We start from the raw sequence: 14647 nt of genomic DNA on the forward strand, positions 1-14647 counted from the left end.
TGCGGCCGCAATGCACGCGCAATCACCGAGCGGGATTCGAAAATAATAAAAAATAAATAAATAAGAGAAAGAAAAGCAATTTATTCTTAAGGCTTAAATACATGTCATATGCAATTATGAACCCCATTTGATCGGTTTTAACGCAAATACCAGCGCGCGAAGTAGTACGAATGACCCTGCCAAGCAGTATCGCCAGCAGTTTCCAACGGCGCAACCTTGATGCGGCCCAATCCACTTCGACCGCAGCGCCGCCCCAGTATTTTTCCACGTCGGGCGCCTCACTGCAAAGCATGCGCCGCCCCAGCCGCTCGTCCCACTCGACCAAATTTTAGTTCACTCTAGTGTTCCCAGGTGGTCTCCCTCCCAAGTATTGACCGAGCCCAATGCTCCTTAGCTTCGGGGATCGGACGAGAACCGGCGTATTTAGCATGGTATGGCCGATGGCGAGAAATCTAGTTTACGACTTGACCTCTATCGCACACTATGTGCATTCGGCCGACTGTACTTGCTTTGCTGCTACAGCACGTGCTAAAAACAATCTCTACGCACAATACAAAAATGCGCAAGCAAGCGTACCGTCGTCGTACATTCCGCTTGTTGTCGTTTACTACGTGCGCGCTAGTCGTGCGCACAAACACGAGAGGGCGTGCCACGATGTGCGTGCGTTGCTGTCCAAGATTCGCAACGCAATGTCGTATCTTTGATTGAGCTCCCTGTGATAATAAATGTTGAACTGTAAGAGAGATGCACTGATTGCCGCGGCCAATCGTGGTGCTGCACGTTGTTTCTCGCGCTCGAGACGGAATTCGATGTTGGCTCTACGAGCAGGCTCAAGCGAATGAATGAACTTAACTCTCAAATTTCACCGCCGACGTGTTGTACATAAAAAAAGAAAAAAAAAAGAAAAGCACAGAGACAAAGCACGCAATCGAAATGCAAAAACAAGGGTGCCATCAGCACTCGGTGTTCCCAGGTGGTCTCCCTCCCAAGTACTGACCGAGCCCAATGCTGCTTAGCTTCGGGGATCGGACGAGAACCGGCGTATTCAGCACGGTATGGCCGATGGCGAGAAATCTAGTTTACGACTTGACCTCTATCGCACACTATGTGCATTCGGCCGACTGTACTTGCTTTGCTGCTACAGCACGTGCTAAAAGCAATCTCTACGCACAATACCAAACCCCGCAGGGGCGTCTGCGTTAGCAGGCGTTTGGTGAGTTGCGACACCACGTACCCGAGCACATGAGGATTGGACCCTCCGCATGTAGCCGTGCGCGGCTTAGCCGTGTCTGGGGAAAGGGGGATCCTGGGGGTTGAGCCGATGCCGGGTGTTCGGACCTTTAAGGCCCCCTGGCGGAAGCAACACACCTCTTCGGCCTCTGCTTCACATAGACGGCACCTCCAGACTGACCCACCTGGAGGAAATCGGTAGTCGCCTTTTCCTGTCTCTCTCCTCAAACCTGCGTCTTTCTCTCACACTTTTTGTCTTTCCTGTCTTCTACTCTCTTCCACTTACTTCCATTCTCCCTGGCGGCAAGGGTTAACCGTGTGTGGCTATCCTACCTTGGGTACAACATATTAGGTTATAGTAGCGACGTGCGACTGACGTCGTGCAGGACTTGTGCACAAGTTCTGCCGCGTCCCCTCGTTGGGCTCCGTGGTGGGCGGTCGGCGCTGTTGCCGAACACCAAAATTTTCTTATGGCAGCGCAAACTTCTGTTTTCTATGATCGACCACTGAAAAGAGGCCGCACCGAAGCATCATTTCAGTTCTCCTTTAGGAGCAACGCCCCAACATTCCACAAGTACCATGTAGTGCATAGCGAAAACAACACACCCGTAAGAAAGCTTTCTCCATTCCTAGTGGCCAAATGCCTGAAAGACAAAATTGGACCGACATATAAAGCCTCAAAAATGTCTAGCGGGGACCTCCTCCTAGAACTAAATGACAAAGATCAAGTACAAAAACTCTTGGAACTTACCACTATTGGCGATGCCACAGTCACAATTTCAGCCCACAGAACACTAAATACAAGCAGGGGTGTGATATCCGAAGAAGACTTTCTTGGCTTGAGCGATGAAGAACTGCTGGAGGGTTTCCAGGAACAAAACGTGACCAAAGTACAAAGAATTGTCATCCGCAGAAATGACCAAGAAATTCGCACAAAACATGTTATACTCACCTTTGGAACAAGTGAAATGCCTACCTCTCTCAATGCAGGGTATGTAAAAGTAAATGTCAGACCATATATCCCGAACCCCAGACGATGTTTCAAATGTCAAAGGTTTGGACATGCGTCACACGCATGCCGAGGACAAACAACCTGTGCTAAATGCAGCTCCAATTATCACCAATCTGAGAATTGCACTTCTCCTCTACACTGTGTTAACTGCAAAGGGGACCATGCAGCTTACTCGCGGTCTTGCCCTTGCTGGAAAAAAAGAAAAGGAAGTCCTTGAACTAACTGTGAAAGAAAAAATCTCGTTCTTTCAAGCAAGAAAGCGACTGTCGTACCTTTCCAGAAGAAGTTATGCCGATGTGACGCAGGTGGGGGCAGCGTCACAGAGGCCTCCGGAGACGTGCGAGCCCACGCACAGTGGTCCCGCAATGGCCCCTCCCGCCCCCGTGGTGGAATCAGTCAGTACTGCTCCATCCTCTTCGAAGGGCCTGCAGACACCAGTCCCGCATGGCCCTAAACTCAACCGAACTCCACGGCCCGAGACACGTGTCCCGGCGCCCAATTCTCGGTCCTCCAGCACCTCAGGGAGAGCAATGGAGGTCGACGCAAAAACCCCGGTGTCGTCGACGCCGAAGCACAAGCGCTCTCTCGAGCGCACGAAAAGGGACAAAGTCCCAATAACCACACTAATTAAGAAAGTGATAACCTAAAGGTTATCGCTCTTTTTTATATTAGCCTTCTTTAGGTCTATGTCACCAAACATCTTTCTTATCTCTTGTTCACTCGTAATGCCATTTTTTACTTTTCTGCTTCAAAACGGCTTTTATTATCCACTGGAATTGTAGAGGACTCTTACGTAACTTAGGTGACATCAAAGACATGCTAAGCAACTTCTCTCCTGTGGCCTTGTGCTTGCAGGAAACAAACCTAGGCGAAAAACATAAAAATTTCTTAAAAGGCTTTACTGTGGTACGGCGAGACCGTACCCAGGCGAGCCGACTTTCGGGTGGTGTAGCCATTGTTCTGCAAGGAGGTATCGCAGCTAGAGAAGTTGTCATTAACAGTCACATAGAAGCCGTTGCTGTGACCATTTTAGCACACAAAACCATCAACATTTGTTCACTATACATTCCACCACACTCACATTTTACTGTAAGAGACCTCGAGCTAATTTTAAACCAACTACCCGAACCTTTTTTAATCGCAGGTGATTTTAACGCACATAACACGTTATCGGGTAGTAAAACAAATGCCACCAGGGGACAAACACTTGAAGGTTTTATCCTTACAAATGACATATGCCTTTTAAGCACTGGTGACGCAACCTACTGTTCCCCAAACACAGGAGCTATGAGCTGTCTTGATCTGGCCCTGTGCTCTCCATCTATATTTAACGATTTCCAATGGAGTGTTATCAAGAATCCTTACGGTAGTGACCATATGCCTTCTATTATTAAAAAAACATCTCCTTTCCCCACCATACCATCGAGATCACCCCGTTGGAAACTCCATCTAGCAGACTGGCCTCTCTTCTCCGAAAAACCAGTCTGGATGACACACCACATGGATTAACTATAGATGAACTAAATGAAAAAATTACTACCAGTATACTGAATAAAGTTTATCATACCATACCATACCAGTATACTTACTGCAGCAGAACAGACAATCCCTCAATCCTCTGGCGTCTTAGGGAAAAAATTAAAACCCTGGTGGACGAACGGATGCACAGAAACTAAAAAGCTACAAAACAAAGCGTGGGGTATCTATCGGCGATACCCAACACAAGATAACCTCCTAATTTTCAAAAATGCAAAAGCGAAAGCCAGGTACACACGCAGGCAAGCCGAAAGACAGTCATGGAAAAATTATGTATCATCCATAAATAGCTCGATAACATCCAAAAGAATGTGGGATCAACTTCGTAAGTTTAGAGGGAACTACACTCCTTACACGATCCCCATACTCTCACCTCCAGGCAAGCAAACAAACTCAGAAGAACAAGCAAATATATTATGGCAGCATTTCCATGACATATCAAGCTCAGTAAACTACTCTCCTAAATTTCAAAGATATAAGCAATCAGCAGAAAAACAAGAGCTTCCGACAACAGGAAGTTCCGAGAGGTCGTATAACACCCCATTAACACTCCAAGAACTCAACAGGGTACTACTCACTTCTGGCAAGAAGACAGCTCCCGGTCCAGACAGAGGACATTATACAATGCTCGCACATCTCTCCCCTAAAGCAGTGGACACCTTACTTCGCTTCTTCAATGTAATCTGGGAAACGGGGAAAATGCCGAATGAGTGGAAGAAAGCAATTATAATCCCTTTCTTGAAAGCTGGAAAGCATCCTGCAACAGCAACCAGCTACAGGCCTATAGCACTCACAAGCTGTCTTGCAAAGTCATATGAAACAATTATAAACATAAGATTAACATACCTTTCTTGAAACCGAGAACCTGCTGGACAACCATCAGAGTGGGTACAAGAAAGGGTGCACTGTAAAAAAAAATTGCTTCAGTTTACGGTGAAAGTTGAAGGTAAAAAGTTGCCGGACACTTTCCGTAAATGAAAAACGGAGTTTCCGTAAATTAGTCTGTAAAAATTTTTTCCGTCGAATGAAAAACGGAGAGTTCCGTCGAATGGAAAACGGAGAGTTCCGTCAAATGGAAAACGGAGAGTTCCGTCAAATGGAAAACGGAGAGTTCTGTTGAATGGAAAACGGTGATTTCCGTCGAATGGAAAATGGTGATTTCCGTAGTTGTGATCACAGAATTGTCTGTATTTTCCAAATACAAAACGGTGAGCTCCGTAGAACGGAAATTCTGTAAATTGAGCCCAGTACTTTCCTAATTAAAAACGGATAGACCGTGGCGAGGAAAGGTATGCACATAAAACACACAAAAAGAACAAAAAGGAAGACAGAAGCACCTTTTTTTGTTCTTCTTGTGTCCATGTTTTCTATGCTTGCGTTCCTGGCACCATGAATCCGTACGAACTTGTTCAGCTTTATCTTGCTTCGTATCAACAGCTGAAAATTTGTTTTGTAAATGATGATGCGGGTGTATATGTCCAGACAATGAGAAAATTGTTTGTTTCATTGAAATAAGTTATACCAAGTTGTACATAACAACATGGCTAACTCGCATCAGATATAGCTTGAAATGGGGCAGAAATCAATGCACATAAGCGGACATACACCACGCTCAACATGCTGTGTGTGCACGTTTCCTCCTTGGGTAACTGTCTTTTACACCGCGTCATTTTCGTGTCAGTGTTGCCATGTTGCATTTGAGTTCTGTACATGACGTGCACAAAGCATACATACAAATTCGTGCCCAAAAAGCAACAAGCCACCTGAATCTGAACGAAACTGCATGTTTATTGTGCTTTACTGAAAAAAAGAACTTGCAAGATAAGACACTAGAAATGGCCTGACTAGAAGAAGGATTGGTTGAGAATCGGAATGACTAGTTGCTTGCACATGCCTCCTGCTTTGCCTGAAAAGGGAAAAGAACACCAATCAATTAGGACTCTTTATTAGTAAAATCTCGTTACAAGAGACACTCGGTCATGAGAGACATTTGAAAATGGTTTTGTTGGTTTTCCTATGTTCGCCATGTTAACAACATTGCATACAAGAGACATGGTTACAAGAGACACTCGGTTACTAAGGACAACTTTTTTATGTCCCTAGAGCAAATTCTTCACTATTTATAAGAGACACAACCCAGACACGCTCACGTAATGCGGCTAACATCGTACTAACCAGTATGTGCTGCAATTTTCATTCCCTTGGCTCGATTTTGTTCCATTCCGCAGCCGGCTGTCATTCCTCGCATGGTTGAGACTACCAATTTCACAGAATTTTCTGCGATTATGCTTCTATAATCGCTGTCGCGCTCCCACACCGACTCTGCGACAGAGTACCATTGAGTTGGATTTCCGTCACAGCGTCTGCGGTGCTGGTCGCTTTGTATGCCGGTAGTCATACTCCGGAGCCATTGCCATGTTTCCATGAGACAGCTCTGTTCGCATCAAAGATGTGTTTAAACACACTTTGGTGCTGATGTATAATAAAGTGGTCTAGTCCGACTCCTCAGTATTTTTAGAATTTTTGGTTACAAGAGACCTTGGTTACAAGCGACATGTTTCCCGGGTCTCTTGAGTGTCTCTTGTAACAAGGTTTACTGTACCACCATCATCACCGTTTTTAGTCAGATACATCAACAATAAATGATTTCCAAGTCACAAATATAATTACCAGTGCTCTGGTCCAAACAAATGGGTCATAAAAAAATGTCATACTCTGCCTTGTTGGTATATGTTCCTAGCCTTATAACATGAAAAGCTTGAGATGAAACCTCCCCAAGTCATTTGATGGCTCACTTGGAACAGGCAAAGCTCTCACGTGCACATTGACATTCAGAGATTACATTTTCTGCATGTAGGTAGAGCTACCACGACCACATACTGCGGACCACGGCTTTCAACCTTCACTGCCCTAACAGAAAACCTTGCAGATTCCACTGTTTTCCAAAAACAATGAAGCACTCTTGAAACGAGCTCAAACTACTCATGTTGTACAATTCCGATGGAAAACAACCAAGCCAGAGGTACTGTCCAGATGACAAGCTTATAAATTAGTAACAATATGAAGAAAGCATGCCTTGCACCGCAACATGCGCGCCTTTTAGCCTCTTTCAGATTTGGTTTGTTTTGTCATGAAAATAGCAATGTGCAATATACTTTTTACTTAAGCAATGATAATTGAAAGTTATATTCGTTAGTGCATCAACATACTATCTCCATCTCCTTAAAAAGTTATAATTATGCGCTGTGTTCACCCAAAAATTTGCCGTTTTGTCAGTCTGTGCTTTTTGAAGCAACCTGTAGCACTTTCACGACGTAAAGGAACCTGCAACAAGTACACATGGACCCCATATGTGGCAGCTACATGCAGTACACCGTTTATTCTGTCCATTCCATGACTGGCAACCCCACAACGAAACAAATTATGCAACATGTCCTTCCAGACAGCATTACTTCCGTGACGTGCTTAATTTAGGAATTTTTTAGGAATCCCGCCTCTCCTAAGGAAATTTTAAAGTAAAGCTGAAACTAAAGCAATGCCCAAATATGAGCGCTTCTCGTGGATTTTGAAAGTCAACGAGGGCAGAGCAATTTGCCCCAAATGTCTGGGACTTTAATGGCAACAGGATGGCCAAATTCCGTGCTGCTAATAGATGCAGATAAAAACACACATATGTGCAACGTTGTGTTTTCAAAGGTTTACTTCTTCATATCGTAGCAGGGATACTCCGTGGTAATTAGTTGGAATTCATGCTATTTGCCTGTAGTCTGTGCCAAAATATTCTTAGAGCCATAGCCACAACACTTTTTCTTTGGGATAATTCAAAATGCGGATTCAGCAAAATTCAAAAAAATGCTTCCAATTGAACAGATGCTTCTATATTGTATTTTCAAAGACAATTCTTTTTCTTGCGAAACTAACGATGAGGGTAGCTATGGGGGCTTGTTTGTATGGCATCTTTTATTTTGTTGTAGCGCAAGGCTGAACAATAGGTACAACAGAAAGGCACATTTGGCATGCACACAGTGTTATCTTCCAACAACAGATTTATTTCCCGTTCTCATCACTATATATACCCTCAAAACGTCATACAACATAATATGTGTAAAGGCTCGGTAAACATGAACTAAAGAAAACCTGGAACCACACGCATGCAGTTTTTTTAGCCACAGAGATCAAGACATGTACACGTTTAACACGAACAAAGATGTACAAGCTCTTTCGAGGATAATGAAATTGAAGGCTTACTGATGCATGCGTCACCAAATATTGATATGTTTCTAGTGTCTATAGTTAAGCGCATTATCTTGCACCTGCTTCTGTTCATAACTGCTTTTTTGAATCTAGGTTTGCACTTGCATCTTTGGCAATGAAGAACAAGAAAACTGTCAGTAGCCAGGGTATTTAATTTGTTATTGTGCTCTCATAGCCTGTTATTTATACATCTACCAGTTTGACCAATGTAGGACCCTCCCCACCCAAGAGGAATGCGGTATACAACACACACGATATAATCAATGAATTTTCTTTTATGTTCCTTCTCGCATGCAGTATCCGAAATTCTTTCTGGCCTTGACTTCTTACAAAGGCTCATAAATTTATTAGGCGTCGAAAAAACAACAATGATGTCACTCCTTCCAGCAATCTTTAATCTGTGGGAGAAACTATGTATGTAGGGAATGGCAGCAATCTTTTTCTTTATGTCAGTACTTGTACCATATACCTGCTCAGAACCTTTTTGCTGTGCCTTTTTAAGCAGTCCTGCTGCGACTGACATGAGCACGTGGCTCGGGTAACCAAAGCGGCTTAAACGTGAGACTTGCCGTTCGAAGCTATCGTGCATTAGGTGCAGGATAGCCATGTTGCGGGAAGATTAGATTCCTTGACATTAATTTTGTGCTCACCGATAACAAAACCTGCTGGTGTTAAGAACCTAGGGCAAGTAAGCCCCTTTTACCATTTCATTCCACGCATACAAAACTTGGGAAGAGGAGAATCACGAAAGTGTGTTTCAGTGAAGCGCTGTAGAAGCCATGCCAGCACCTAATGCACAATAGCTTCGGATGGCAAGTCTCACATTTAAACGGCGCTGGTTACCCGAGCCAAGTGGAAAAAGGTTCCGAGCAAGTGGATGGTACAAACACCAACATAAAGAAAAGAAAGGTTGCTGTCATCCCCTTTATACATAGTTTCTCCCACAGAATAAAGACTACTGGAAGGTGTGACATCAACATTGTTTTTCCAGCTCCTAATAAATTGGGCAGCCAGTGTAAGAAGACAAGGCCAGAAAGAATTGCGGATACTGCATGCGAAAAGGAACATAAAAACAAATTCATTGATTGCATCACGTGTGTTGTATACGACATTCCTTTGAGTGTAGATGGTCCTACATTGGTTAAACTGGTAGATGTATAAATGACAGGCTACGAGAACACAATAACAAATTAAATACCTGGCTGCTGACGGTTTTCTTGCCCTCCATTGCCAAAGATGCAAGTGCAAACCTAGATTTAAAAAAAACAGTTATCATGAGTAGAAGCAGGTGAAAGATGATGCGATCTTTGTTCGCGTTAAACGTGTATATGTCTGTCAATCTGTGTGCCTAAAAAACTGCATGCGTGTGGTTCCTGTTTTTTTAGTTCATGTTTACTGATTTTTTACACGTTTTGTATGATGTTTTGAGGGTATATATAGTGACGAGAACTGGAAACGAATCTGTTGTTGAACGTTAACGCTGGCTGTGCGTTGAATTTGCTTTTCTGTTGTCCCTGTCGTTCAGCTTACGCTACAAAAAAAATAGAAGATACCATTGATTTCATTGTCGTCAGGCTCGGGCACCAAATAAAATTTGTTCACCAAAATTAGGTGGTCACCAGGCATGTCTAGTTTAATTTATCTGAACATGCTCTACTGTCGGTGGTGAAGATGTTGCCAGTTTAAAGGGCTGCAAGAAGGCACTAGTTATGTTTTCTAGGGCAAGAAGGCAACAGTGTATGTTACCTAAGGCAAGTAGTCACAGGAGTCCTGGATCAGTAGAAGAAAATTTAGGGAATAATAATTGGTCGGAAAACTTATGTCACGCACTTCTGAGTCACGAAGCGCTTGTCTTTGTCTCCCTTTCTTGTGCCCGTGTATTTTTATTGCGGTAAGTTACATGTGCATTTGTGCACTATGATGACGAACTTGTTTTGGAAAAGTTCAAATGTGTACCTGACGTTCGACTCACTTTTGCATGTAAGTAAAAATTATGACCTTGTCGCTGTGAACAGTCATCTGCACCTTCTGTACACTTGTGAGATAGGGGTAACAGTATTTGAAGGTTTGTGCATTAAGGCAGGAGAGCAGCAGTTGCTGGATGGCTCATAATTTAATTTGCGGGAAAATTCAGCAGTGTGCAACAATTGTATCACTAATGACCTTGAAAATCTTGTTAGTTCTTCATTTGTAAATACCTGTTGTCAAACAGCCTGCTGACTAAGGGTCTGAACACATTATACACAATTATAGCAGGTACTACTACATGAAAGAAAACCTGTAATAGAACCTACCAAATACAATATTGACACGTACACATGTTTATCTTTCACCGGTAGCCGCTTTCAACATTGGCTGACAAATGTTAAACGTTATCGCTCGGCGCAGGACGCGCCTGCATTGGAAGCTTCTCGGACGTTATCAATGCTTCTATCCGTCGTCTGTGGTCACCGACGCCCATGTAATCTGATTGTATGAGCGACGCGAATTGTCTAGAACTTTCTGAAAGACACGCGGGCATCTGGGATTAATCTGGAACCTTCGATGACTCAGGTATAAAAGCCGACGCGTTTCGCCGCTGATCAGATTTTCGACGATCGCCGACTGTGCTCGCCGCTATCGTTGTGCTTTGAGTGTACCTTGCTTTTGTGGGCACAGGTTCGCCCAATAAACAACCAGTTTCGTCGTACACAGTTTTACGACTGTTTTCTTCAGCGTCACTACTACGTGACATCTGGTGGAGGTGCTTTTGTGTCCATGCAGCGGACGCCCCCGCAAAGCCGCGACCCAAGCCCGAAACCGGAGGACGAGACCAACGTCGCCAAGGACCAGCGAGCTAGCCGTAGACAGCAAGGACTTTTGCCAGAATACGGACTTCTTCCCGAAAAGACCACAGCGATCAAGGCCAAGTCAACGACCACAATGGCAGCCCCAGCGTCCCCCATCCTGCTGCAGCAACCTCGGGAGCCACCGACCTTCCGTGGATCATCAGCTGAAGACCCTGAAACATGGCTGGAGACGTACGAGAGGACCGCGACATTCAACAAATGGAGCGACGATGACAAGCTGCGCCATGTCTATTTTTCGTTGGATGACGCTGCTCGGACATGGTTTGAGAACAGAGAGACCACCCTGGTGACTTGGGACCTATTTCGCGAGAACTTCGTGAGGACCTTCACGAGTGTCCTACGAACAGAAAGGGCTGAAGTTCTCCTGGAAACCAGAGTTCAATTGCCGAACGAGAGCATCGCGATCTTCACGGAGGAGATGACTCGCCTCTTCCGCCACGCCGACCCCGACATGTCTGAAGAAAAGAAAGTTAGGTTCTTGATGCGGGGCGTCAAGGAGCATCTATTCACCGGATTGATGCGCAACCCGCCCAAGACTGTGGCAGAATTTGTTTCGGAGGCGACAACGATCGAGAAGACGCTTGAAATGCGAGCCAGGCAATACAACCGCCGTGCGCTGACAAACTACGCCGAAGCTCAAGCTCTAGGCGCCGACGACCTGCACGAGGCGATCAGAGCGGTTGTACGGGAAGAACTACAGAAATTATTCCCAAGATCGCAGCCTCAGGTGGCTACAATCGCTGACATAGTTAAAGAAGAGGTTCAGCGATCACTGGAAGTGCCAGAAGTTCCGGCATCGCCTCAACCACAGCCGCAAGCGATGACCTACGCCGCTGTCGCCCGTCGTGAAGGCCCCCCTCCGCGCTCGCGCCAGGGCCCCGTAACGCTGCAGTTCCGTCGTCCACCGCCGCCGCCGCCAGCACGCCCGCCCGTCGCCCAGCGCAGCTACCAGCGGAAGACGGACATTTGGCGCGCCCCCGACCACCGCCCGCTCTGCTATCACTGCGGGGAAGCCGGCCATGTCTACCGCCGATGCCCATACCGCGAGATGGGCCTACGAGGGTTCGCCGTCAACGCGCCACGTCCACAGCTTGGCGAGCGACCACGTGACATCGCCGACTACCTTGCCGGAGCCCAGTGGCAACCACGACGGCCCTCACGCTCGCCGTCACCAGGCCGCTACATCTCGCCGCATCGCCGCCTGTATGCCGGCCCAACCCGGGGCCGATCTCCCAGCCCATACCCGGGAAACTAAAAGCAGCAACCGATGGAGGTGCGGTTGCTGTACGACGCAATGCCGAAGATCCTCCGCCGCCGACGACGACGACGATTCGCGAATCATCACGACGAGATATCAGCACGCCGCCTAGCAACAGCCTCGACAGCACATCGCCGCCGAACGAAGACCTTCCGACGCGACGTAGCAGCAGCAGAGCAAGCCGACGCAGCCGTGATCCGACGCCACGAATTAACCGCAACGCCAGACGCCGGTCTACCGATCTAGACGTGCTCATCGATGGTGATAACGTCACCGCTCTCGTCGACACTGGCGCCGACTATTCAGTTTTCAGTGGCGCGTTCGCCGCCAAGTTAAAGAAGGTGCAGACGGCCTGGCAAGGACCCGATATACGGACAGCGGGAGGTCACCTAATAACGCCGGCTGGAATCTGCACAGCGCGAGTCACGGTAAACAACCGCACTTACCCGGCGAGCTTCGTAATCCTGCAGCACTGCTCCAGGGACGTCATCCTAGGCATGGACTTTCTACACCAACATGGTGCAGTCATCGACTTAAGGTCCAAGTCGATAACGCTTTCAACACACAAAGCGATACCGCCGGATACATGCATCAGTTACCATGCCTTGAATGTGCTTGAAGAACAAGTCACCGTTCCGCCTCACTCCAGCGTAATGATTTCCGTCGGTACGGAAGTGCCTGCAGACATGGAGGGCGTCATCGAGGGCGATCATCACTTACTGCTGTACCGTGAAATTTGCGTCGCTAGAGGCATAGCTGACCTACGTGCAGGGAAAGCAACGGTGATGCTCACGAACTTCAGCCCCGAATACAAGCACATTAACAAAGGCACCACGGTTGCCTACATCGACGAAATAGTACAAGCCAGCAGTGCTTTCGCCTTCACGGATTCCAGTGCACCCGCAACGACTATAATACCTGAAGCAACTTTCAACGTTAATCAGAACCTTCCCAGGCATAAGAAAGAACAACTAAAAGCTCTGCTCCTGCAATACAAGGATTGCTTCTCGTCGTCGTCAAAAGTTCGACAAACCCCTGTCGCCAAGCACCGAATCATAACCGACGAAAATGTCCGCCCACTGCGTCAGAGCCCGTACCGAGTTTCAGCACGCGAACGCGAGGCCATAAGGCAACAAGTCGACGAAATGCTACGCGACGACATCATCCAGCCGTCCAAGAGTCCGTGGGCGTCCCCCGTGGTGTTAGTGAAGAAGAAGGATGGAACCCTACGTTTCTGCGTCGATTATCGTCGCCTCAACAAGGTCACGAAGAAGGACGTATACCCCCTTCCACGGATTGACGACGCCTTGGATCGACTATACAACGCAAAGTATTTTTCGTCGATGGACCTCAAAACCGGCTACTGGCAAATCGAAGTCGACGAGAGGGACCGGGAGAAGACGGCCTTTATAACACCAGACGGACTGTTCGAGTTCAAGGTCATGCCGTTTGGTCTTTGCTCGGCACCTGCGACTTTCCAACGCGTCATGGATACAGTACTGGCAGGCTTGAAGTGGCAGACTTGCCTCGTCTATTTGGACGACGTCGTTGTGTTTGCCTCAAGCTTCGAAGAACACCTGCGGCGCCTTGAAACAGTTCTTCAAGCAATCAAAACCTCCGGACTCACGTTAAAGCCAGAAAAGTGCCGCTTCGCATATGAGGAGCTCTTGTTTTTAGGCCACGTCATCAACAAGTCTGGAGTGAGCCCCGACCCTCAGAAAACTGCGGCCATCTCCAACTTTCCTCTGCCCGCTGACAAGAAGGCAGTGCGTAGATTTCTGGGACTGTGCGCCTATTACAGGCGCTTCGTCAAGGATTTTTCACGGATCGCCGAGCCACTGACGTACCTCACGAAGGCCGACGTCGAGTTCAAGTGGGAGATGCCGCAAATCGAAGCATTTGAAGAACTGAAGCGACGCCTACAATCGCCGCCCATCCTTGCGCATTTCGACGAAAATGCCGATACCGAAGTCCACACCGACGCAAGCGGCGTAGGACTCGGCGCCGTGCTTGTGCAGAGGACTGATGGACTAGAAAGGGTTGTAAGTTACGCTAGCCGGTCGCTATCGAAGGCGGAAGCAAATTATTCCACAACAGAAAAGGAGTGCCTAGCCATCATCTGGGCTACATCAAAGTTTCGCCCCTACCTCTATGGCAGGCCCTTTAAGGTTGTGAGCGACCACCACGCCTTGTGTTGGCTAGCTAACTTGAAGGATCCTTCAGGTCGCCTCGCACGATGGAGTCTGAGACTTCAAGAATTCGACATCACCGTCGTTTACAAGTCCGGGCGAAAGCACTCTGACGCCGACTGCTTGTCTCGCGCCCCCGTCGAACCGCCGCCACAGGATGACCAGGATGACGACACTTTCTTGGGACCCATCAGTGCCGACGAATTCGCCGAACAACAGCGAGCCGACCCGGAACTAAGGAACCTTGTAGATTACCTGGAAGGCAAGACCGTCACTGTGCCGAAGGTGTTCAGGCGAGGATTGGCGTCGTTTTTCTTGC

At 47.1% G+C, this 14647-nt stretch overlaps 1 non-coding gene across 1 annotated transcript; it reads right to left on the reverse strand.

The window, feature by feature from the left end:
- Nucleotides 1–948: 948 nt before the first annotated feature.
- Nucleotides 949–1067, reverse strand: LOC119443271 (5S ribosomal RNA). Its single transcript, XR_005190226.1, has one exon. It is a non-coding gene; the product is annotated as a 5S ribosomal RNA (ribosomal RNA).
- Nucleotides 1068–14647: the final 13580 nt, after the last annotated feature.

This window comes from Dermacentor silvarum, chromosome 2 (genome assembly GCF_013339745.2).
Source record: "Dermacentor silvarum isolate Dsil-2018 chromosome 2, BIME_Dsil_1.4, whole genome shotgun sequence".
NCBI lineage: Eukaryota > Metazoa > Arthropoda > Arachnida > Ixodida > Ixodidae > Dermacentor > Dermacentor silvarum.